The sequence below is a fragment of the Jaculus jaculus genome, chromosome 4 (genome assembly GCF_020740685.1).
Source record: "Jaculus jaculus isolate mJacJac1 chromosome 4, mJacJac1.mat.Y.cur, whole genome shotgun sequence".
In the NCBI taxonomy this organism is placed as follows: Eukaryota; Metazoa; Chordata; class Mammalia; order Rodentia; family Dipodidae; genus Jaculus; species Jaculus jaculus.
Genome location: NC_059105.1, coordinates 83,423,978 through 83,446,761, shown reverse-complemented (window position 1 = coordinate 83,446,761; position 22,784 = coordinate 83,423,978). Strand labels below are relative to the sequence as shown.

The window sequence follows — 22,784 nt, the reverse complement described above, 5'->3', positions numbered from 1 at the left end:
TCCCAAGCTGGCCTTGAACTCACAGTGATCCTCCTACCTCTGCTGGGATCAAAGGGCTGTATCACCATGCTCACCGGTCCTTGTAAACGTATCTAAATAATGATGAGTACATAGACATTTGGGAAATTGCTGTGTTACATCCTCTAGTTCCCAGCCAATCTCTTTCACTGAGATTTTTGTCATGTTAGAGCAAGACACAGGGGCAGAGATAAGAAAGCTGAAAGCTGTATCAGGTGCTCATAAATAGCATGTGGGGAGATGGCTTAGTGGATACAGGTACTTGCTGGCAAAGCCCTTCACGCTAGCTTCCATTCCCCATCCGCCCATGTAAAGTTAGACTCAAAGTGGCACATATGTCTGATGTTCATTCACAGCAGAAGACCCCATGTATGCGGGCGCGCGCGCACACACACATATATGCAAATAAAATAACAATTAGAAACATGTTTTAAATATTTTGTTTTTTAAATTTACTTATTTTAGAGAGAGAGAGAGAGAGAGAGAAAGAATGGGGCACCAGGGCATCCAGCCACTGCAAACACTCCTGACGTATGTGCTACCTTGTGCATCTGGCTTATGTGGGTCCTGAGGAATTGAACCTGGGGTAAATAAAATACAGGAGCCAAGGCCCTGCTATAGACATTTAGATAGAGTAGCTAAGGCTTGTATTTAAAAGCCCCTGCATAAGAACATAAATCCACAGACCTTAATCTTACTTAGGATCCCATCAGTAAATATTTAAATCTAACCTGGAGGCACGTGCCTTTAATTCCAGCACTTAGGATGTTGAGGTAGAAGGTTCATCATGAGTGCGAAACCAGTGTGGAGCTACAGAGTGAGTTCCAGGTCAGCCTGGACCAGAATAAAACCCTGCCTCAAAAAAACCCTCGAGAGCCGGACAGATTGCTTAGTGGTGCTTGCCATAAAGCCAAAGGACCCAGATTCAATTCCCCAGGACCCAGATAAGCCAGATGCACAAGGTGACATATGCATTTGGAGTTTGCAGTGGCTGGAGGCTCTGGTGTGCCCATTCTCTCTCTCTGTCTCTCTCTGCCTCTTTCTCTCAAATAATTTAAATTTACTTATTTGAGAGAGAGAGAAAGAGGGAGGGAGGAAAGGAAGAAGGGAGATGGGGGGGGGGAGAATGAGCACGCCAGGGCCTCCAGCCACTGAAAAGGAACTCCAGATGCATGTGCCACCCTGTGCATCTGGCTTACCTGGGTCCCGAGAATGGAACCGTGGCCCTTTGGCTTTGCAGGAAAGCACCTTAACCACTAAACCATTTCTCCAGCCCTAACGTAATCTTAATTTGTTTCAAGATATCATAAACGTAATTCCGATTTTTCATTACTGGGTTAATAATTCAGGTTTTATAAAAGACATAATTAAGATTCAAAAGTAAATAAAGAATGCTTTCTGTAAAGAAAAATGAAATTATGAAATCTGTAGGAAAATGGATAGATCTGAGAAATCTTGTGCTAAGTAAGGTAAACCAGGCTCAGAAAGACAAACACCACATGTTCTCTCATATGTGGATCTTAGTTTCAAAAAAATTTTTTTTGTTTCGTTTTTTGTTCTTTGAGGCAGGATCTCACTCGAGGTCAGGCTGACCTGGAATTCACTATGTAATCACAGGGTGGCCTCAAGCTAGTGGTGATATTCCTACCTCTGCCTCCTGAGTGCTGAGATTAAAGGTGTGCGCCACCACGCCTGGTTTAGCTTCGAATTTTTTAGACTTGTATGTAAGTTGGAATAAGAGTCAATAGACACTGGGAAGCTAGAAAAGGACCATGAGTGGAATATGAGTGGAATGAGGGGCTATGGTGCAAGGGGAAGGCAAGCAGATGCATAGATAAGTGAAATCCTGGGGATGGTAGGTTTAGATGAGATCAGGGGAGGGGAATGAAGGAGAGAAGTACAAGGGGCAGCGTTAGCCAAAACCAAAAATGTGGCAAAACACACACACCACATACACATGGAAACTTACTTCTCTGTTAGCTAATTTAAAACTATAATTAAAATAAAGAGTTTGGGGCTGGAGAGATGGCTTAGTGGTTAAGACACTTGCCTGCAAATCCAAAGGACCCAGGTTTGATTCTCCACAGCCCACGTGGGCCAGATGCACAAGGCAGCACATTTGTCTGGAGTTTGTTTACAGTGGTTGATGATCCTGGTACGCCTATTGCCTCTCTCTCTCTCTGCGACTTTCTCAAACAAATAAATGAAATTATTTTTTTCTGTTTTTTTGAGGTATGGTTTCACTCTAGCCCAGGCTGACCTGGAATTTACTATGTAGTCTAAGGGTGGTCTTGAACTCACAGTGATTTTCATACCTTTGCCTCTCGAGTGCTGGGATTAAAGGCTTGCGCCACCACACCTGGCTTGAAATAAAATATTAAAAAAAAAGTTTGAGCAGAAGTACCCCGTGAGGGTGGATAATGTTGCTGCCACTCCCCCCCCCCCCCCCCCCCCCCCCGCAGAAGCCATTGGTTGTTTTGGGGAAATCCCATACCATGGTGGGACACTTCCCATCGAGTTTTGGCCATGGAGGACTCTAGGACCCCCAAAACAATTCAGGCTATTGCCAGTGCTCTTTTTTTTTTTTTTGGTTTTTCTAGGTAGGGTCTCACTCTGGCCCAGGCTGAGCTGGAATTCACTATGCAGTCTCAGTCTCAGAGTGGCCTTGAACTCATGGCGATCCTCTTACTTCTTCCACCAGAGTGCTGGGATTAAAGGTGTGTGCCACCATGCCTGGCTTTGCCAGTGCTCTTGATTGCCCACCAGAACTGGATAGTAAGGCCCCAGTGCTAAAGACACCTCATGCTGCAGTTGCAGGACACTGAGAATTCAAACTGGAACTGAGCTGTAAGTCTCCTTGCTGCTGGCTGGCTGTCCTAGTGGTGGAAAGTGCCCTGCAGGTTGCTAGGAGAGAAGTCATCGCAAGTCTTCACCAGTAGTGGATCCTGTGAGCTGCACAACCAACCAGCCAAGCAAGATATGCCCATTGGAGCAATAGTGGCATAAGCCTGTGGGGTAATCACCAGCTCTGTGACTGTGTTTGAGGCTTCTCCATGGGAGGAACTTTATGCCTGGTACTGAAAACCTAATCAAAAGCTTGTGGCTGGGAAGATCACAGACCTTAAGGTGAAAGTTACTACTGTTTTCCTAAGTGGATATATTGTGCCCATCCAGTTGCCCTGTTCTTATGTCCACAGATTCTTTTTTGTAGATGGAAGTGACTTCTGGGAAGACTCAAAACTCATCAAAGTGCTGAGAATAAGTGACTTTTGAGTGCTCAGTGCTAAATGAGATGTTTTTGTCACAGCCTCCAAGACTCAGGGAAAATTTTGGAATAGGGACAGACATAATAGCCAGAGCATGGAGAGGAATGCTTTAAAACACTGTCTGCTGGACATGAAGTGGTAGTGGCATTTATGACATCACAGCTACTATCATTACAAATACTGCCTAATATTGGGCCCATCTACCCATCATCATGGATGATGGAGGGAGGGCAAAAAAGAAAAAAAAAAAAGATCAAAGTAGAAGCGGAACTAGTTGGGATGACGGGGTTCAATGGAAGGGGACTAAACTCTTGGGGGAGAATTAGTGAGAAAATCTAGGACGGGTACCTGATTCAACCCAATTATCTCTTTACTGAGAAGCGCACAGAGCTTCTAGAGAAATGTTTGGGATTTGAAAAATGAATGAGGAAAAAAAAAAAAACCGACATGGAAGTCTTTACAAGGGTTCTCAACTGGGGTGGGGAGATGGCCCAGTGGTTAGACAAGGGTTCTCATCTCCAGCAGTGCATTAGAATCATCCAGGGGCACTATTCAACAGTGCTTCTGAAACTTTAGTGGTCATCTGAATCGCCCGAAGGATTTATTAAATCTGGAACTCCGTCTCACAGAGTTTATGAAGCAGGTTGTCTGGACTGCAGACAGGAATTTGCATTTCTATCAAGTTCTCAGGATTCTCGCGCTGCTGTGTCCCAGGGCTGTGCTGTGATAGCCACGCTTTAGCAGGGCTTTTCCGGGCACCAATGGTAGAGGTTGCAGACTCATTGAGTGGGCATGGCGATGCAAGTCGGGCCTTTGAATTTTAATGGCTGAGACAACCTATGTTCCTCTGGATAGACTGTGGTTGACTCCCAGAAGTTTCCGTGAGTTTGGGACACAAACCTGTACGTCAATTGAGGAAATTCTGCAATGATTTTGAATACTATGTAAGTGACTTAATGATGTATTCCACGAAGCGAAAAAACATTGTTAGATCTTCAGATGAAAAGTCCTAAGGATGTAGAGTTCTTCAGAACCCCACAGGCGACCTCTCTGGGCTTGCCTAACCCTTGTGGCTCCAACAAGTGAGCTGGGCATGCTCAGTGGGCAGGGTCGGCTTGGTGGGGGGTGGAGGGGTGCAAGTGAGGAGCCAGCAGCAGTGCTAGCAGGGCTCTCCGCTTCCCCCCACCTGTACCAGGCCGGGCCTGCGGAGCCCGTGCTTGGCAGCCCACCCCGTGGCGACAGGACTCGGTGTTCCCGGCAGGTCCCCGCGCAGACATCCAAGCCGGGGGTCAGGAGGCCCGGCGAGCCCGGGGGAGGGCGCGGGGCTCTGCGGCTCGGTCCCCGGGGTCCGCCCGCCTCCTGCACGCGTTTCTAGGCCCGGAAGAGGCCTGCCTAGCGGGAGGCGACGAGGAGGGGACGCCCGATCTGGGGGCGGGCGACGCGCCATCAGGTAAGCCAGCCGCGCCGGCGTGCAGGCGGGGGTGTCTTCCTCGCTCGCGGGCAGATGGCGTGGGTCACCGCTCGGGGAGGGCGCGGGAACCCTCACACCGCCACGGGCTTCCCCGGCCTAGCCCGGCCCGGCGTTCCCGTCTGCATGCCGGGGTGTGGGGCTGAGGCTGGAGGGCGGCGGCGCCTCCGGGGCGCACCGCAGGCTCTGCAGCTCGCGCCGGGGCCTCGGCGGGATCGTGTCCCCCGTGCCCCCGCTAGTCTCGTGCCTGGGCGGCCAGCAGCCTCCAGCCCCTCGGGCCCGGGCGCTCGGCTCCACTTCCGCGTGTGCCCGCCGGGCCGGAGCGCCTGGGCCGCGCTGGCCGGATCAGCCCCCTCCCGACCTGGCCCGGGGAGGCGGAGAGGGCGCGGCCGGGGGCGGAGGCAGCGCCGGAGGGTCGGGTTACCTCGGCCCCGCCTGACCCGAGTGACATCCCCGCGCGCCTCGCCTCGCCGCGCCGCGCCGCGCCGCCAGCCCAGGCCCGAGAGTCCGATTCCCGGGGAGGCCGGCTCCGCCCTGGCTCGGAGGAACCTGCGCCCCTGCCCCGCGGTTGACGATCCATCTCAGGTGTGTGCTTCCCGGGCGAACCCCCTTCTCAGCCCCGGGGCTCTGGGGGACGGGGGACGTGGTCCTTCTCTGAGCCCCGGTGGCTACCCTGTGGGGCTGTGGGGGCGGGAAATTGGAGGAAAGGGTTAGAATTCACAATTTGTTCCCATCACCGCCGATGAACACAGTGGTTCTTATTCAAGCTCCTTTCTGGAGGGGACTTTGGGTGTAATGTATTAGCAGTGCACTTTACAGTTCGGTGGCGTTTGTAATCTGCGGGAAACTTTATGCAAACTTTTCCCCTGCTAATGTGGCTCCTTGGAGAAGGCTTGTTGCTCCCTTCTGAAGGGGAGGGAGGCTTCTTTGAGAAACCCAGCTGCCTGGGTGTGACGATTCTCAGAGCTCATGAGGGTGGACACCGAGGAGCTGTTTTAACAGCCTCCACACTTCTCCAAGTCACCGCTTCTATGCAAGAGTGCGGTGGCAGGAAGGCACAGCCGGGTGAACGAAGTTGAGTACTGCGCCTAGGAGATAGACAGAAGGGCTGTCTCTGGTCTGTGGACCATTTCCTGCCCCGTGCAGACTCTCCTGGAACAGGCTTCCTCCAGAGCTCCACAGGAGTTTCCACACAACTTCTTACAGACACTTGGTGACGGTGGCATCCCAAATGACACAGCACATAGATCACAGGAGACAGCCACCGAAACCAGTAGCTGCTCATTGAGAAAAGGAAGTTCTTTGCTTAAAACACAACTTAGAATTTTGCATGTGTTCCAAGTTTAAGACGTGGAGTTTCTTTTTGGAGAGTGGAGAGTAATGGCTGTAGACACACTGGGACCACGTGCTTCTGTGTAGTGACTGATGACCGAATCCAGGAGTTCTCACTGGCCATATGAGACCTGGATGCCATTGCCCAGCGGCCGTGCTGGGCATGTTGAAACCTCCCTCCTAGGGGAGTTATGTCACTTACCACACTTCCTGGATTGTAGCAATTCCACTCTTTTCTAACCAATTTGGCAGTAACTCAGTGGATAATAGATAAGAGATAAGAAAGACTGTGTTTGAGCATCCACATTTTTGGAGTGCCTCATTCTGATAGTTCCCCTAAAGAGATTCTAGAAGGCATTGAGGCCCTCGGATTTGTAACAAGGTGCAATTGCTTGGTTCCGTAATTCAGTAATGAATAGAGGGGCATATACTACTGTCGACTGTCAATGGGTTTTATGCCCTATGCCCTTCTACTCTGTTCTTGTACATCTTTTTTCTTTTTTCTTTTTTTCCCCTGGGGTAGGGTCTCACTCTAGCCCAGGCTGACCTAGAAATCACTGTTGTCACAGGCTGGCTTCTGCCTCCCAAGGGCTGGGATTATAGGTGTGGTGATGCATACCACACCCAGTTTGTACATCTTTAATCTCATTGATACTTAAAAAGATTTGTTGACTGCGAAACCTATGAACCCAGGTTCCATTCCCTGGGACCCATGTAAACCAGATGCACATGGTGGCACATGTGTCTGGAGTTTATTTGCAGTGACTAGAGGCCCTGGTGTACTCATTCCCTCACACCTGGCTGCCTGTTTTTTTTTTTTCTCTCTCTTTCATAAATAAGTGAAAAAAAAAGATTTGGTGGTCACTGTACATAACACGGTAATGTTGGCAAACTGCTAACTGACATTACCCTGTTTGGATATTGGTCTCCATCTCTAGGATATAAGTTTTTGTGAGAGCAGGGTTGGAGTGTCTGACACACTCCAAACCTCTACTTCATTGGTGACTGGCTTATACTAAGCACTCATTACCTATTTTCTCTATGAGTGACTAAATTGAACAGACTCACTGAGTCTAAGAGATTGAAGGCTTTGGCCTTAGGTATTGTATTTAACCTCACTAAATCTCAGTTATAACTCATGTAAAATCAGTAGTAATCTGTCTGGGAGATGGTAGACTCCAAAGGTTAGCTTCTTCCTCTTTGTATTTTCTTTTCATATTGAAAAAGGAAAAATTGAACAAAGAGTACAGTTAGCTAGATAATTTAGCTCTTCGGTATCCAGTATGAATTATCCAGCATTCTCCCACCTTTAAATTAAAAAAAAAATTATGTAATTTATTAGCTTTTTCAGGTCTGGTTAAGCTTAGAACCAGTTACAGTAATTTTTTTTTTTTTTTTTGGTGTGTGTATTTTTTCTAGGTAGGGTCTTACTCTAACCTACCTTCTACTGTCCTAATACCTAAATACTGAGTCAAAAGGGGAAAACACTTGTGCAGAAATTTAGAAACAGCTGGTAATAGTGATGTCATTTTATGAGTCTTCAGGACAACTGAAGTCATTTGGCTACAGTATAATGTTGAAGTGTTTTCATAAGACTTAACTAAAATTTTACTGTAACCTGCTGGCTATGGTGATACATACCTGTAATCCCAGCACTCAGAAGGCCCATGTAGGTGGATCATTGTGAGTTCAAGGCCAGCCTGAGACTACACAGTGAGTTTTAGGTTAGTCAGTCTGAGTTAGAGCGAGACCCTACTTAGAAAAACTGAAACAAAACCAAAACAATAATAATAAATAAATAATAAAAAAAATTAAAACTAGAAGCTGGGTGTAGTGAGGTACACCTGTTAACCTTAGGGCAGTCTAAGGCAGGAGGATTCAAAGTTCAAGGCCAGTCTGGGATACATAGCAAGGTCTTGTCACAAAACAAACTAAAACCAATACACACACACACACACACACACACACACACACACACTCATTCCTGTTTTTGACTTCTGGTGCTTCTGGGGCTTGAATTCCTTTTTGTATATCTAGGACTTTTTTTTTTTTTTTTTTTGAGGTAGGGTTTCACTCTAGCCAAGGCTGACCTGGAATTCATTATGCGCCACCAAGCCTGGCCTGGCTATCTAGGACTCTTAAGTGGGCCCTAGATGGCTTCAGGCATGGGAGTTCATTGCCTGAGAACATTGCTGACTTGACTCTGAGCCCTACCTCTTGATTTTCCCTGGGGAGAAAGGGACTAGACTCTGTCAGTCACAAACAGCCAGTGATTCTATCCCGCATGCCATTTTGTAAAGTGGAGCCTTCACAAAACCCTAAGTTTTGGCATTTGGAAAACCGTTGAGTTTGGGTACACATGTTGATTCTGGAAGGGTGGCAAGTGTAGAGAGAAGGAAACTCCTTGCTCCTGTTCCCAAGCTGACTATTTACTTCTTTATCTCCCTGTTTGTGTTCTTTATATATTGCTTTACAATAAACCTGCAAAGACATTTCCCTGAGTTCTGTGAGTTACTATTGCTCTGAATCTGAGGAGAAAGTTGTGGGACTCTCCCTTGGCAGTCAAGTTGGACAGAAGTGTCACTACTCTGAAGTACATTTGGTCGGGGGCAGTATTGTGGTATTGAACCTCTAGGGTCTGTGCTAACACGTGCAGTGCTATAATTTGAATGAAATTATAGGACTCTTTGTATTTAGAACCGTTGTGAATAAAGAAACAGTTTTCTTATACATAGCATTTTAAGACAGTATATGAAGCATCACTTTTATTTTTATGAGGTAGGGTCTTGCTCTAGCTCAGGCTGACCAGGAACTTGTGTGGTCCTCCTACCTCTGCCTTCTGAGTGCTGGGATTAAAGGCTTGAGCCACCTTGCTGGCATGATTTATTTTTCAACAGTAAGATCCTATAACAATGTGAGTACATTTTGAATAATGGCTTTAAGCTTTGTATTCTTCAGATAGGGATTTTTTTTTTTTGAATGCCTTTATCTTTCCTTGCCAATTGTAATTGTGTAAAGGTTTTAATGTGGAGGAAAAATCTCACAAATTAACAGGGAAATCAGTTTTTGAAAATGAAGCATATTGGAGCTGGTACTGTCAAACTAGATTGCCTCTGAGTTCAGTTTGGTGACAAGCTGTAGTAATTCCTTTATACTGGCATGTGATCACTACTAACACCAAGTAGAAATTTCAGATGTTTACAATACAGCTATTAGGAAGAAAAGTTTATATGTAATGTAAATCGTTTTAGAAAATTTCAGCCACAATTTTATGCCATTAAGCTGGGCATGGAACACACCTGTCAAGAGGATCAGGATTTAGGGAGTTTGAGGCCAGCCTGGAGTATGTGAAATCCTGTCTCAAAAGAATTCCAAAGAACCGGTGGGCGTGGTTACATATGCCTTTAATCCCAGCAATTTCAAGATGTTCGAGATCACTGTGAAGGGCTACAGAGTGAATTCCAGGTTAACCTATGCTAGAATGAGACCCTTCCTCAAAAAAATCAAGCAAACAACTCAAAACCAAGATTTTATGCCATTATTATATCACTATAACTCGACTTCTAAATGTAATTTAAAAGTGACAAAAATAGTACAGTTCAGGTTCTCAAAATTATTTCCCTTTGATTTCAACTGAACAAAGAAAGGATGTTTTGTTTCACTGCAGTAAGTCATGTCAGAATGGCTTTGATCTTGCCCCTCTCTGCTCCACCCTTCCTTGGGTCCCTCTGTTCTCTGGGATCAAGTTCTGAGTCTTTGTCGTGGAGTTTGTGGACTTCTTTATGTCCTTTGTATTTCTTTCCCAGTCTTCTTGAGGATCCAGGCAAGTTGGAGTAACTGGAATTCTCTAGATCTGCCTTATTTCTACAGTGACCTTATGCCACTGCTCTTCCTTCTGAAAGCCTCACCTGTTTGAAGGCCATGCCATCAGCTTTTACCTCATGAGGTTTTCACTCTCTGTCCTAGTGAGAACTGTTTCATATGTTTCCTAAACTGTTAACTGTTCTTTTGAAGCACTTTCGGGTCCCTTATGTATGCCTGTGTACTGAAAACCTGAGCCTTTTCCTTTCATAACAGAACATGGCCTGAGTCTTACATGATTTTACAGACCCCATGTGCCTACCTCGTCTGAGCATGTGAGTAAATAATTGCTGAATGCATGATTCTATCCTAAATTACTCACCTCTTAACTACTCAAGAAATAAGTAATAGGCTTGGGTGTAATTGGGTAGTGGATTACATATGCCAGATATATTTATGTCAGATAATTAGTTCAACTAAGCCTTTTGTCTGTGTCTCTTTTTTTCAGTATGCATTAAGAAGGGTTTAAAATTTTTATTTTAAATTTTTTGAAGTAGGGTCTACTCTATCCAAGTCTCAACTGGAACTCACAGTGATCCTACCTGTGCCTCCCAAGTGCTGGGATTAAATGTTTGTGCCACTGTGCCTGCCTGCATTGGGCAGTTTTAACATTTAGAAGATATTTGGGAAGAAATACGGAAATTACTTCAAGTGAACCACTGTTAGAAAAGGAATCTCTGAAATCAGTGGAGTAATTTACGAACCAGGAAGTCACATGATATCCATTCCTATTTGGGCAACTGGGGCTCCATTCTCTTCATTAATTTCTTCCTTCTTCATCTACTTGCCTAATGTTATTTTTTATGAGAGAACCGTAGCTGGGCTTAGTGGTGTAACATGTGTTATCCAAGTAATTAAGAGGATAGGAGACAGAGACGGGAGGATCACAGAGTTTGAGGCCACCTTGGGCTATTTAGTGTGGCCTAACCCCCCCCCCCCCACACACACACAAAGAGAGGGGGGCGGAGAGAAAGAACAGAATCTGGTAGATTTATAAAGTGATTGATAGCATCTTCTCATCTTAGGGACCATATATGTAAGCTAGGTCAAAAGAGACTGGGGGGTTGGAGGGATAGCTCAGCAGTTAAGGTGCTTGCCTGAGAAGCCTAAGGACTTAGGTTTGATTCACCAGTATGCATGTAAAGCCAGAAAATGCACAAGGTGGCACATGCATCTGGGGTTTGTTTGCAGTAGCTAGAAGCCCTGGTGTACCCATTCTCTGTCTCTCTACCTCTTTCTCTCAAATAAATAACAGAGACTGGGGAGTAGCTGCCATTCTGAGCATCCCAGATGTACGGAGTTACTAGAGTGGCTTTCGTTACCCTCTGCAACACTGTACAATGACGTGGCTAGACTGAGGGGATTTTGTGTCTATCAAGAACATGAAGGATGGCTTAGCAGTTAAGGTGATTGCTTGCAAAGCCAAAGGACCCATGTTTGATCCATGTAAGCCAGATGTAGTAAGTGGTCCATGCATCTGGCGTTTGTTTGCAGTGGTTGGAGACCCTGGTACACCCATTCTCTCTCCCTCTCTCTCTCTCTCTCTGCCGCTTCCTCTCTTAAATAAATAAATACTAAACATGAAGGAACTGGGTATGGTGGAACATACTCTTAATCCCAGCACTCAGAGTGCAGAGGTAGGAAGAGCACTATGAGTTTGAGAACAGACTGGGACTACAGAATGAGTTCTAGGTCAGCCTGGGCTAGAGTAAGATACTGCCTCAACCCCCCTCTCCCCCTCCAAAACAAGGGAAAACATATGAAGGAGGTTATTATTCTTATCCTGCCTAAGAGGAAGCTGGTCTTGGCCTGTGGGTTCTGTTACCTCTGCTCTGGCCTAACTTTTCCTCTTACCGTGTGGAGTTGGTTTTTTTTTTTTCTCTAAGCCTCTCCAGATGTAGCATTCTATTCTCATCCAGAGACATGTGCCCTACGTCTTTCTTTTTTTTTTTTTAAATTTTTTTAAAATTTATTTATTTGAGAGCGACAGACACAGAGAGAAAGACAGATAGAGGGAGAGAGAGAGAATGGGCGCGCCAGGGCTTCCAGCCTCTGCAAACGAACTCCAGACGCGTGCGCCCCCTTGTGCATCTGGCTAACGTGGGACCTGGGGAACCGAGCCTTGAACCGGGGTCCTTAGGCTTCATAGGCAAGCGCTTAACCGCTAAGCCATCTCTCCAGCCCCCCTACGTCTTTCTTTAGGCTTATGTTTATAGGGTCCATTATAAAACAACAGCAACAACAACAACAACAACAACATGTTTTCAAGCTGGAGAGATGCCTTAGTGGTTAAGGCAGTTGCTTACAAAGCCAAAGGACCCAGGTTTGATTTCCCAGGACCCACTTAAGCCAGATGCACAAGGTGGCTTATGCATCTGGAGTTAATTTGCAGTGGCTGGAGGTCTTTGCATACCCATTCTCTCTTTCTCAATTAAGTTAATAAAAATAAGATATTAGGGCCGGAGAGATGGCTTAGTGGTTAAGGCACTTGCCTGCTAACCCTAAGGACCCAGGTTCAATTCCCCAGGACTCACATAAGTCAGATGCACAATGTGGCATATGCATCTGGAGTTTGTTTGCAGTGGCTAGAAGCCACTGCTCAGTCTCTCTATCTGCCTCTTTCCAAAACAAATAAATAACATATTTAAAAATATTTAAAGAAAACCCCATTTTCACTTTTTTCTTTCAGGATGTTTGCTAGTATCTTGTCTCCAATCCCAGTTCTCTACTGAGTAGCTGGGTTACTTATCTAAAATAAAAAACAAATATATAATATTTTGTTCTGTTGGACTTTTGAGAACATGTCTCACTAGATAGCTCAGGCTGACTGTCCTGCTGGGATCATAGGTGTGTGGCACTATCCTCTGCCAGATTCATTGAATTTATTTTTGATACATGATATTTCATTCAGTTAGTAGTCTGATCACACATGGTCCAAGAACATTCAAATAATACATCTAATATAATCAGATGTTAAAGATTGGTCTTCAAGCAGTGTAGCCAACAATGTCATGCTTGTCTGTGATCTCATTAGTATAAAACCAAATCCACACTTCAGTGACCACCAAACCATAGCTTCCTTAACTGTAAGATGTTTGAAGCTATCAGTCTGAGCACTCTGGATAATTATTATTATTTAAAAATATTTATTTGAAAGAGAGAGAAAGTGGCAAATAGAGAGAGTGGGTATGTCAGGGCCTCTAGCTACTGCAAATGAACTCCAGATGCATGCGCTACCTTGTGTATCTGGTGTTATGTGGTTACTGGGGATTATGTTTTTATCAAGCTCTAAATAGCTGTAGAGTTCTCAGCAGGGATTGGAGGAACCAGCTCAACCTTGGTGTACTGCCCACATGTGGCTTCCAGTGAGTCACAGCAGAGCCTTTGCTCTAGGGTGGAGCAAGCTGTCTTGGTTGAATGTCCTTGTAGAATTTTAATTAGGAAGGAACTTAGAGACTTCATCCAACTGTACTTTTTAATTAGAAGTAAAAATAATATGCCAGGAGTGGTGTTGATGCCTTTAATCCGAGCACTTGGGAGGCAGAGGTAGGAGGATCACCATGAGTTTGAGGCCAGCCTGGGACTACAGAGTATGGCCCAGGTTGGAAGTGAGTGTTACAGTGTGACCTGGGCCAGAGTGAAACCCTGCCTTGAAAAATCTTTCCCCCACCCAGATAATAATAATAATAATAATAATAATAATAATAATAATAATAGCCATTTTCTAGTCACAGTGATAAGCACTTTGTACATGTTGTTAACATGCATCAGGAGTGACTCCTCTCATATCAGTGAGCAGGCAGAAGTCCACAGAAGTTCAGTGACTCATTCAGACACTATAGATATTTTCCAGAATGACAGAAACTTCATGAAATCTATGTCAGGAAGTAATTAAATGAAGAGATAATCCTTTTGTTCCTCCCTTTCTTCCTCCTTTGCTTCCTTCCTTCCTCTTTTCTTTTCAGATAGAGTCTTACTGTATTGCCCAAGCTAGCCTTGAACTCTCCATCCTCCTGCCTTAATCTCCTTAATGCTTAGATACAAGGATCAAGCACCATGCCCAGCTTCCTTACTCCTATTTCTGTAGTGTGTTTCCTGATTTTTGCTACTTTGGAATCTACTATTTGCTTTTATTTAAAAAATATGCATTTTACTAGAGAGAGAGAGACAGAGAGAGAGAGAGAGAGAGAGAGAGAGAGAGAGAGAGACAGACAGAGAGAGAGAGAGAGGGGCAGAGAGAGTGAGTATGAGCATTCCAGGGCTTCCTGCCACTGCAAATGAATGTCCAGATGTATGCACCACTTGGTGCATCTGGTTTTATGTGTGTACTAGGGAAATGAATACAGGTATCAGGCTTTGTAAGCAAGTGCCTTTAACTGCTGAGCCGTCTCCCCAGCCTCATTTTTTTTTTTTTTCCTTTTTTTGGCAGGGTTTCACTCTAGCCCAGGCTGACCTGAAATTGCTACGTAGTCTCAGGGTGGCTTCAAAATCATGGTGACCCTCCTACCTCTGCCTCCCGAGTGCTGGGACTAAAGGCATGCACCACCACTTTTCATGCTTTTCTCCTAGTTCATTCATTGACTTTATTACTTTTGGAAATCTGATCTTAATCTCAGATGAATCTTTTTCTGCTGTTATGATTACTGGCTGGCAAGTTAATGGGATCATAGTCTTTGAAATTTCCATATTTTGCTCAGCTCTTCCTTTATGAAATCAGATTTTCAGCAGGCTCCTATGGCAGCTGGCACCATTTTGGATTATTGCTTGTGGCTTCTTTGCAGGTTTTTCCCTTGGCATTGGAGCTTCCAGGCTTTTCCCACCATTCCCAGTCTTCTTTCTGCAGATGCTTACTGACCAGCTTTATCCATATCCAGGGTTTGGGTGATTTCCAAATCAATATCACCCACCAGACCTCTAGGGAATTGAGAGCTCAGAGTCAGTGGATATTCCACTTGGATACTCCACAGTTAAGACAGGACGACAAGACTTTCCTTCTTCCTTATTTTCTTTGTCATGTCTCATTGTGACACACCACAATCTTTTCTCTTTACCACTTATATCAATATCATCCATCTAGTCATTAAGTTTATTAGTTACCTGATATATGTTGGTTATTTTTCCCCAAATTAAGACTACAGTGGTTTACAAGTCAGTTTTTCATTCAGTTTTTTACCTGAGTCTGGTGGCTAATGACTGTAATTACAACACTTGGGAGACTGAGGCAAGATGATTACTAGAGTTTGAGGCCAGCCTGTATTATGTAGTAAGTCCAGGACAGGCTGGACTAGAGTGATAACTCTATCTCAGAAAGGTTTTTTTTTTTTGGTTACTCCCTTCTAAAAAGAAAAACAAAATAAAGTTAAGCTGAATTTTCCATTCCTTATGTCTTAAGAAGTTAGGTTTTGTTGGTTGGGTTGAGCTTTGGGAGGGCCACAAATTATTAAAAGATATTTTCCTCCTGCCAAGAATAAATTCCAATAGTGCTCCTATTGAGAATGCTGCTATCAGAGTTTACTCTGGTTTCTGAAAGCAGGCAAGATTATGGGAGATAGGGGAACAGTAGTAAAAGCAGGACTTTGGTTAAGGGACTACTTGCTCTAGACTGAGCAACTGAGAATTATGAGGACAAGCATTGTGTGAAAGATAGACAGAAGTGAACAGACTTGGGATATGGTTTTGAAATGGTTTGGTTACTGAATTTAAGGATAGGTTGGAAATCTAGAGGAAAGAGGAATCAAAATAAAAGCTCACTGTACTAATTTACTTGAGCAAATTGACCAGTTGAAGTCAGGTTTCCTGTGTTGGTGGTACTACGTTGAGATGCTCACTAGATATCTCTTTGGAGGTCTCATACTGTGGATGAATGAGACATTTTGGCTGAGGATACAGAGTTAGCAATTATTTACATAAAGATTTGGTACTGCATGGACTTTCCAATATAGAATGTATAGATAGGAAAGGGATAATGACCAACTGTCATGTTGAAGATGAGTTTCCAGCAGATAGGAAGGAAGCCAGGAAATATCTCTGGATCTAAGAGCTCAGAATGTTTTCAAACAGAGATAGTTCCCTGTGTCAGTTATAAAGACTGCATTTGGTGAAATGAGTTCTGTTTGACTATTTGACTAGAGGAGAGGCTGGAACAAAAGTTTGTTGCACTAAGTTGTGGAATTGGAGACATTATTTTCAGAAAACTCAGGGAGTTTGTTGTGAAGAGGAAAAGAAATAGCTCTTAGAGTGGGATGTTATTCAGGGAGGGCCAGTTAGAACCAGAAGATAATAGAATGAGTTTCTAGGCTAATAGAATGATACTGAGAGCAGTATTGATGATAGCAAGAGAGAATGATGAACAGCTGTGAGAGCAAAATTTCTGGAGAGCCAGAAAGGGAGCACTGACATACAGTGACCAAAAGCAAAACAAAAGCGGATGTTTTGGGAGCCAAATAGTGCCAGCATGTTGGAATGAAAGTGCCAAATAGGAAGATAAGCTGGAAAAAAGAGAAGGCATTCATAGTCTAGGGTGCTTGGAGATGCAGACTGATCACAATTCTCCAGAGGTTATGAGAATGAGAATGGATGACTAAGTGAGGTAGAATCCACGTAAAGATCATCGGAGATCAGGCGGTTGAGGAATTGGAGCCTCCAGATAAACACAGAAGGTAAAACACAGTGAGAATGAAGGCAGGCATGAGTGGAGAGGGAAGAGCGAGGTGCTAAAGTCATCAGTGAAGGAGAAGAAGATGTATAGATGATTGCAAATAGGTGGTAAAGTTTACTACTATGAACTTCAAAATAAATAATTTATTTATTGAGACTGTGTGTTTCTATGTAGCCCAGGCTTGGAATATAAAATTCTCTGACTTCAGCTTTCTTTGTCCTGTGACATATACTAGGTAAGATACTTCAAAGAGGATAGAGGACTATGTAAGGTGGACAATTCCTGTAATTCCAGCATGTGGGAGACAGAGGCAGGATAATCAGGAGATCAAGGTCAGCTTTAGTTACATAGTGAGTGGGAGGCCAGGCTGGGCTTCATGAGCCCTGTCTCAAAATAAACAATCAAACAAACAAACAAAACCCAACAACAACAAAACAAAAACATAAACCAAAAGAAAAGAAAAAAGGAAGAGAATAGAGAAAGAATTAGAAGGTGAACTGGAAAGAAACTTAGTCCACTTTCAGATTGGGAGATTTTAGAACATGAGTAAGGTTGTTACTAAAAGTATTTAACAACGCAGTGACATGGCAACTCACAGGTGCAGGGTCCTCACATCACATGATCGTAGGAGGAATCCAGAAAGGGGGCCAGTTGTCAGAACTGGTTCAGAGTTATTTTTCTTCCCTCCCTCCCACCATTCCTTTCTTTTCTTTTTTTTTTTTTTTTTTTGGTTTTTCAAGGTAGGGTCTCCAGCTCAGGCTGGCCTTGGGGTGGCCTCAAACTCATGGTGATCCTCCTGCCTCTGCCTCCTGAGTGCTGGGATTAAAGGCATGCACCACCATGCCTGGCTTTGGTTCAGAATTATTTTGATAATTTAGCAACTGATACAACTATTGGCAGAAATTAGACACAAATGTGAGAATTAAAACAACATTCGCTTGATGGGTTGCTAGAGAAACAGTTGTAGTTAGGGTTCAGCTTTCAAAATTCTGGTTAAATCTTACTTTTTTCATATTTTGGAGGTCTGTCTTGGTGAGAGGAATATTGAGAGAGGAGAACGTAATTGAATTTGCATGGGACAGATTTTGGGTTTGAGTGGGCGGATGTGGCAGTTGTGTGAAGGTGACACATTGGGTAGACGGGCCTTCTGACGCCTGAGTAGAGGATCATGGCGCATGCTGAGGTTCGTCTAGGTGGAGCTCTGCAAGAAACTGTGTGCGGACTGTGCGGCACTTCCTATTGAGGTAGGGGCCCCAAGTGTGCAAGAGCTTTCTCAGAGGGTTTGGAGCCCCTGGAGTGTTGAGGTCTCATTGGGAGATGCTCTTGGAGGCCAAAACATGAAGTGCTCTTCATGTTAAGTTTTTAACTCCCAATGGGGATTCTTTTTCCTTGTGGGAATTGTAGAGCCAGTAACAACACTAAGCATCAACTAAAGAGTTTTATTCTTGGTCAAGAACTGGAAAGGTAGAAAATGAACTTCCCAGCCCCGGAGAGGTTATAGATATAGATTAAAAGAAGTGATGGGGAGGGACAGGCTATTAAGAAAGAGGAATTTCTTTCATCTCTTTTCTGGGAATGAGAATTTGGGTACTGACTCTTCCCTTCTTTTTTTTTTTGTTTTTTTTTGTTTTTTTGAGGGTGGGTCTCACTTTAGCCCAGGTTGACCTGGAATTCACTAGTTTACTACATATTCTCACAGTTATACTATCTCTGCCTCCCCAGCTTCTTTTCCCTTCTTTTATAGTTCTTTCTTGTGGCTACCATGGTAACTGCCAAAACATGGAGGGTGTGTCATTTAGTGTGGAGCTGGGGCTATATTGAAGTTACAGGTTATGTGGGGGGGGGGGTCATTCTAGCAGCCATCTTAGAGTCAGTTGGTGTTGGCCAGCTAACTTGAAGATAGGCTTCTGGCCTGTAGGCATCTAGTGACAAGATTATGGTTGGTTATGAGTTAAACTCTGTCTCAGGGTGACATTGGGGCCTCTGGTGAACCAGGATAGTGTCCTGACTGTTGAAGGAGAAGCCGTCAGTTTGGCAGAAGCCAAGAACTGCTGCTTCTGGGAACAATCATCTTAGCATCTTCCCTCCACACTAGATTTGACCTCTTCTATCTTGTGCTTGTTGTAGTGTGGACCCATAGGAATGTGGATGATGACTAGGTCTAGTATCTTCTGTAGATTGACTAGAACAGTCCTAAAACAGCCGCAGCCAACTACTAGATTTTGAAAGTCTCCCTAGGTCACCCTGCTCACCTGGGAAATGTCCAAATTCCTTTGAATTCCAATGGATCTTGTGTGTGAGATCTAACAGGTTACCTTACCTTGTTCATTCCTTTTCCTCTCTTCCTCAGTTTTATGTCTGCTGATTACTGCCCAGGTGACTAAACTGAATTTCTACCCCATCCTAATCTTGCATACCTTTGAGGACAGGATGCCTGCAGGCCAGAAGTCTGTCTTCTGGTAGCCTGGCCAACACTGGTCCTGTGGATCCCAGACTACCTCTGACTTCATAATAATCCCCTCTGTCCTCTAAATGCTGCTTCTTTCAGTGCTAGGACTGGTGACAGTTGACATAGTGGCCACTGGAAGTACCATAAAAGGAGTATAAAAAGATGGTGCCTGAACTCCACAAGAATGGCATCTACTCCCAGGAAAGGTGTGATTATTCCATCCTTTATTACCTGTTCCCAACCCCTCATACCCTCATTTCTTTTACCTGGTATCCATAAGCACTGGACCCCAGTGGCTGAGTTGATTTGTATTTGTATGTTTGTATCTCCTATTTCTTCTTCTTCTTCTTTTTTTTTTTTGGTTTTTTGAGGTAGTGTCTCACTCTAATCCAGGCTGACCTGGAATTAACTCTATCATCTCAGGGTGGCCTGGAACTCATGGCAGTCTTCCTACCTCTGCCTCCCGAGTGCTGGGATTAAAGGTGTGCGCCGCCACGCCCAGCTTGTATCTCCTATTTCTGTTTGTTCCTTTTTTCTTTCTTTCTTTTCTTTTCTTTTTGGTGTTTCAAGGTATGGTCTCTGCACTGTAGCCCACCCTGACCTGGAAATCACTCTGTAGTCTTAGGCTGGCCTTAAACTCACAGCAATCCTCCTAACTGGGCCTCTTGAGTGCTGAGATTAAAGGCATGTGCTACCACACCCTGATTAGGCTTTTATTCTTCATCAAAAACAGAAATAGACTGACATAAAAGTCTACTTCATTGTTCCATCGGTGCTCAGTTGGTGGAGTATTGTTACTAGTTAGTTGTACAGTTTCCTTCCATGCAGAGAAAGGACCCACTTGGGGGTCAACACTGGTAGCATTACTACCCTGAGCTTTATTCAGACCACAGTGGCACACTCTTGTGCCCTGCAGAAATGCTGTTCGCAGACCATGCCATCCTTACTCACAGTCACTTTGGACCCAGTGGACCTTTAACAGTAGAGTTAAATATTGCTTTCTCTACAAACTGCCCTGTAGATGTTCCCTGCCTCCTCTTCCCTGAAAGGATAATGGTTCCCTTAGCCTCTTATCTGAGTCTTGTTTGTGTCACTGTATTTCTTTTAGAATCTCCTTTTCCAAACAATAATATCCTTCAAGGCAGAATCCGTAAGTTATTCACTCAAAGACTTAATATAGCAGAGGTGCTTAATAAATGTTTGTTAAATGGATGAAAATACAAGTGGAGGAAATTTTCTGATAAAGTAGAGGAGGAGTGCAGACAATATTTGGTCTCCGTGGTGAAAGTGATTATGATGGAAAGCCATCTTGGTCCTGGGCTCCTTTTTCTTTTTCTTTTTTTTGAGGTAGAGTCTTGCTTTAGCCTAGGCTGAACTGGAATTCACTCTGTAGTCTCAGGCTGGCCTCAGACTTACGGCAGTCCTCCTACCTGTGCCTCCTTCGTGCTGGGTTTAAAGGTATGCACCACCACGCCCAGCCCTTTCTTTTTTTACTCTTACCAGAGTTGTAGCTTGTGCTGTGGTGTTTGTAATTATTAACTTCTTTGGTGATATGATCAAAGACAAAGCTGGTGGTTTTCTGATGTATTTAAGTATAATTGATTGGGCTTTTTCTATGGTCTACTGACTTGCAGGTTGTCGTGTGGAGCCTTCTGGAACCTTGGTTAAAAATCCACTTCCTAAAAAAAAAATCACTTCCTTTCAGGTCTCATCAAATGTTAGTTTCTAGGATCCTGCATGTTGATAATTAATTCTACATTGGAGGCATGAGATAATATATATAAGATATCAGCTATAGAAATTTAGAATGAGGGGCATGAGTCAGTGTGAAATGAGGCAAGAGGAGTGAGTCACAGGTGAATAGGGAGTGGTGGTATGGGGAGGACAAGTGTGGGTCAGGGCTGGCTTAGGAGTTTAAGAGGAGTAGAGGAGATGATGTGGCATGGGTGGCAGAACTTTGGAGGTCACAGTGGACTGCTGGCCTGTGGTTAGCAGGATCTGAATGAAAAGATCCATTTTGTTGCTTTCAGATGGGCTCATAGACACTCGTGCCTAAATTTTTGCTGTCAGGTCATAGTGCATATTTTCATGTCCTGAGATTAGAGTATCATCTTGGAAGGGACACATTCTTAAGAAACACATTGATTTCTTCACAAAAATTAAATTATAAAGTGGGCTGTTTGGGTGGCATTTGGGTTTTGTAGTAGGTTTTTTTTTTTTTTTTTTTTGTCTTTTGGTAAAGAGAGATGATGTCCAGACCCAGAAAGCCACTCACCAGTTTGTCTGAACTGAAAATAAGTCCCAAGAAGTACTGTTCCAAGGAGAAGATGAAAATCCACATTTATGGGGCACAATTGTCCTAGTGGCTTGGGTTAATTCAGGCCACAAACCTTTGATCAAGCTTTTTACAGGGAATTCTTGTAATCCGTGTCCACTAACAGCCACTGGACTCCACGTGATTGGAGCCTGACCTGAATGGAAAGTCAGCTCCCTGTTCTGACTTCTGCAACAGGTAACCTGTGGCCCAGATCTGCAGTAGGTACTAGGTTTTTGTTGGGATTTGTAATACACTCCACAAATAACTATGTATTCTGTTTGAGGAAGTGTTTATTTTGGAGAGAGATGGCAGAGAAAGCCTGTCTCCTGATTGATTGGGAAAGTGATGGGATTTATCCCCCTGCCCCCAACCTGTGACTGTTACATGCACAAGTCCATGGCGGGCCAAAGCCGGCTCGTAGCCTGTACAGGTGGGCTGCTCTTACTCTTACTCTAACCAGAGTCTTTCCCAGCAGCCAGTTCTACTTTGTGAGTGTGGATAATGTGAAAGGGTCAGCGCTCACTGTAGGTGTTAACAGTGTGGAAGTCCTTGATAGCAGGTGATTTTTCTTCTGTACTTACATTATCTCAAATTCTGTATAACTTTTGATACAGATGAGATTTTGTAGATAAGGAAACTAAAAATCCTAGTCATCCACCTTGTAAGAGGCTGAGTTTCAGTGGGAATCTGATACACAGTGAACGTTCCCAGTGGATGTGCTGAAGGTGACACTGGTGTCATTTGAATAGGCCAAGGACAGCACCTGTGACTAGCAGGAAACATGGCTGTACCTGGAGAAGGGGCTGTGCCCTGCACACAAATAATGGCTTGTTACTGGGAGGAGAGCATGGGAAGGCGGAGGCTGCTCTAGGAGAGGCTGTACATTCTTTGGGTATCTGCGCTTTCTCTGGGGCTGGTACAGCGCACAGGCCCTTGGGTGGAATCCTGACTGAAGAGTTTCTAGACTTAGGGGTTGGGCATTGGAAATTTTGAGAAAGTATGATCTTTCGCAGGAACTGGCTTGGTCATATTTAGTTCCTATATATGTAATGTATAGTAACTAAAATTGTAGCACTGGCTTAGGTACAGTAACTCAGGTTTAAATAGTTCCTGTGCCAGATGTGCAAGACATTCATCCTTGTTATGGTGGAGGCTGACCAGCAGCCAATTCTGCCTGCAAATGTGCATGATGTGAAAGGGTCAGAGCTCACTGTAGGTGCTCAGTCATCTTATGTATGAACAGTGGGAGTCCTTGATAGCAGGTGCTTTTGAGAATCAGGTAGATGTGTTCTTGAGAACAAGGTCGATCTTTCTGTGACTATTTTTTTTTTTTTTTTTTTTGCTGTTGCTCCAACAGTCTGAGTAAATTGCAAAGGCACACTCTTTTTTTTTTTTTTTTCTATATGGTTCTTTTC

General features: G+C 44.2%; 1 protein-coding gene across 2 annotated transcripts in view; it reads left to right on the top strand.

Annotated features, from left to right (window-relative positions):
- Positions 1-4,440: 4,440 nt before the first annotated feature.
- Gpd2 (glycerol-3-phosphate dehydrogenase 2) overlaps positions 4,441-22,784 on the top strand; it is a 174,141-nt gene continuing 155,797 nt past the window's right edge. The window contains exon 1 of one of the 2 annotated variants that reach the window (XM_045147796.1): positions 4,441-4,734. The gene's annotated coding sequence lies outside the window, so the exon portion shown is untranslated. Of the gene's footprint in view, positions 4,735-5,232; positions 5,338-22,784 lie in introns of those variants that run through there. The other variant, XM_045147797.1, reaches the window with a different exon arrangement.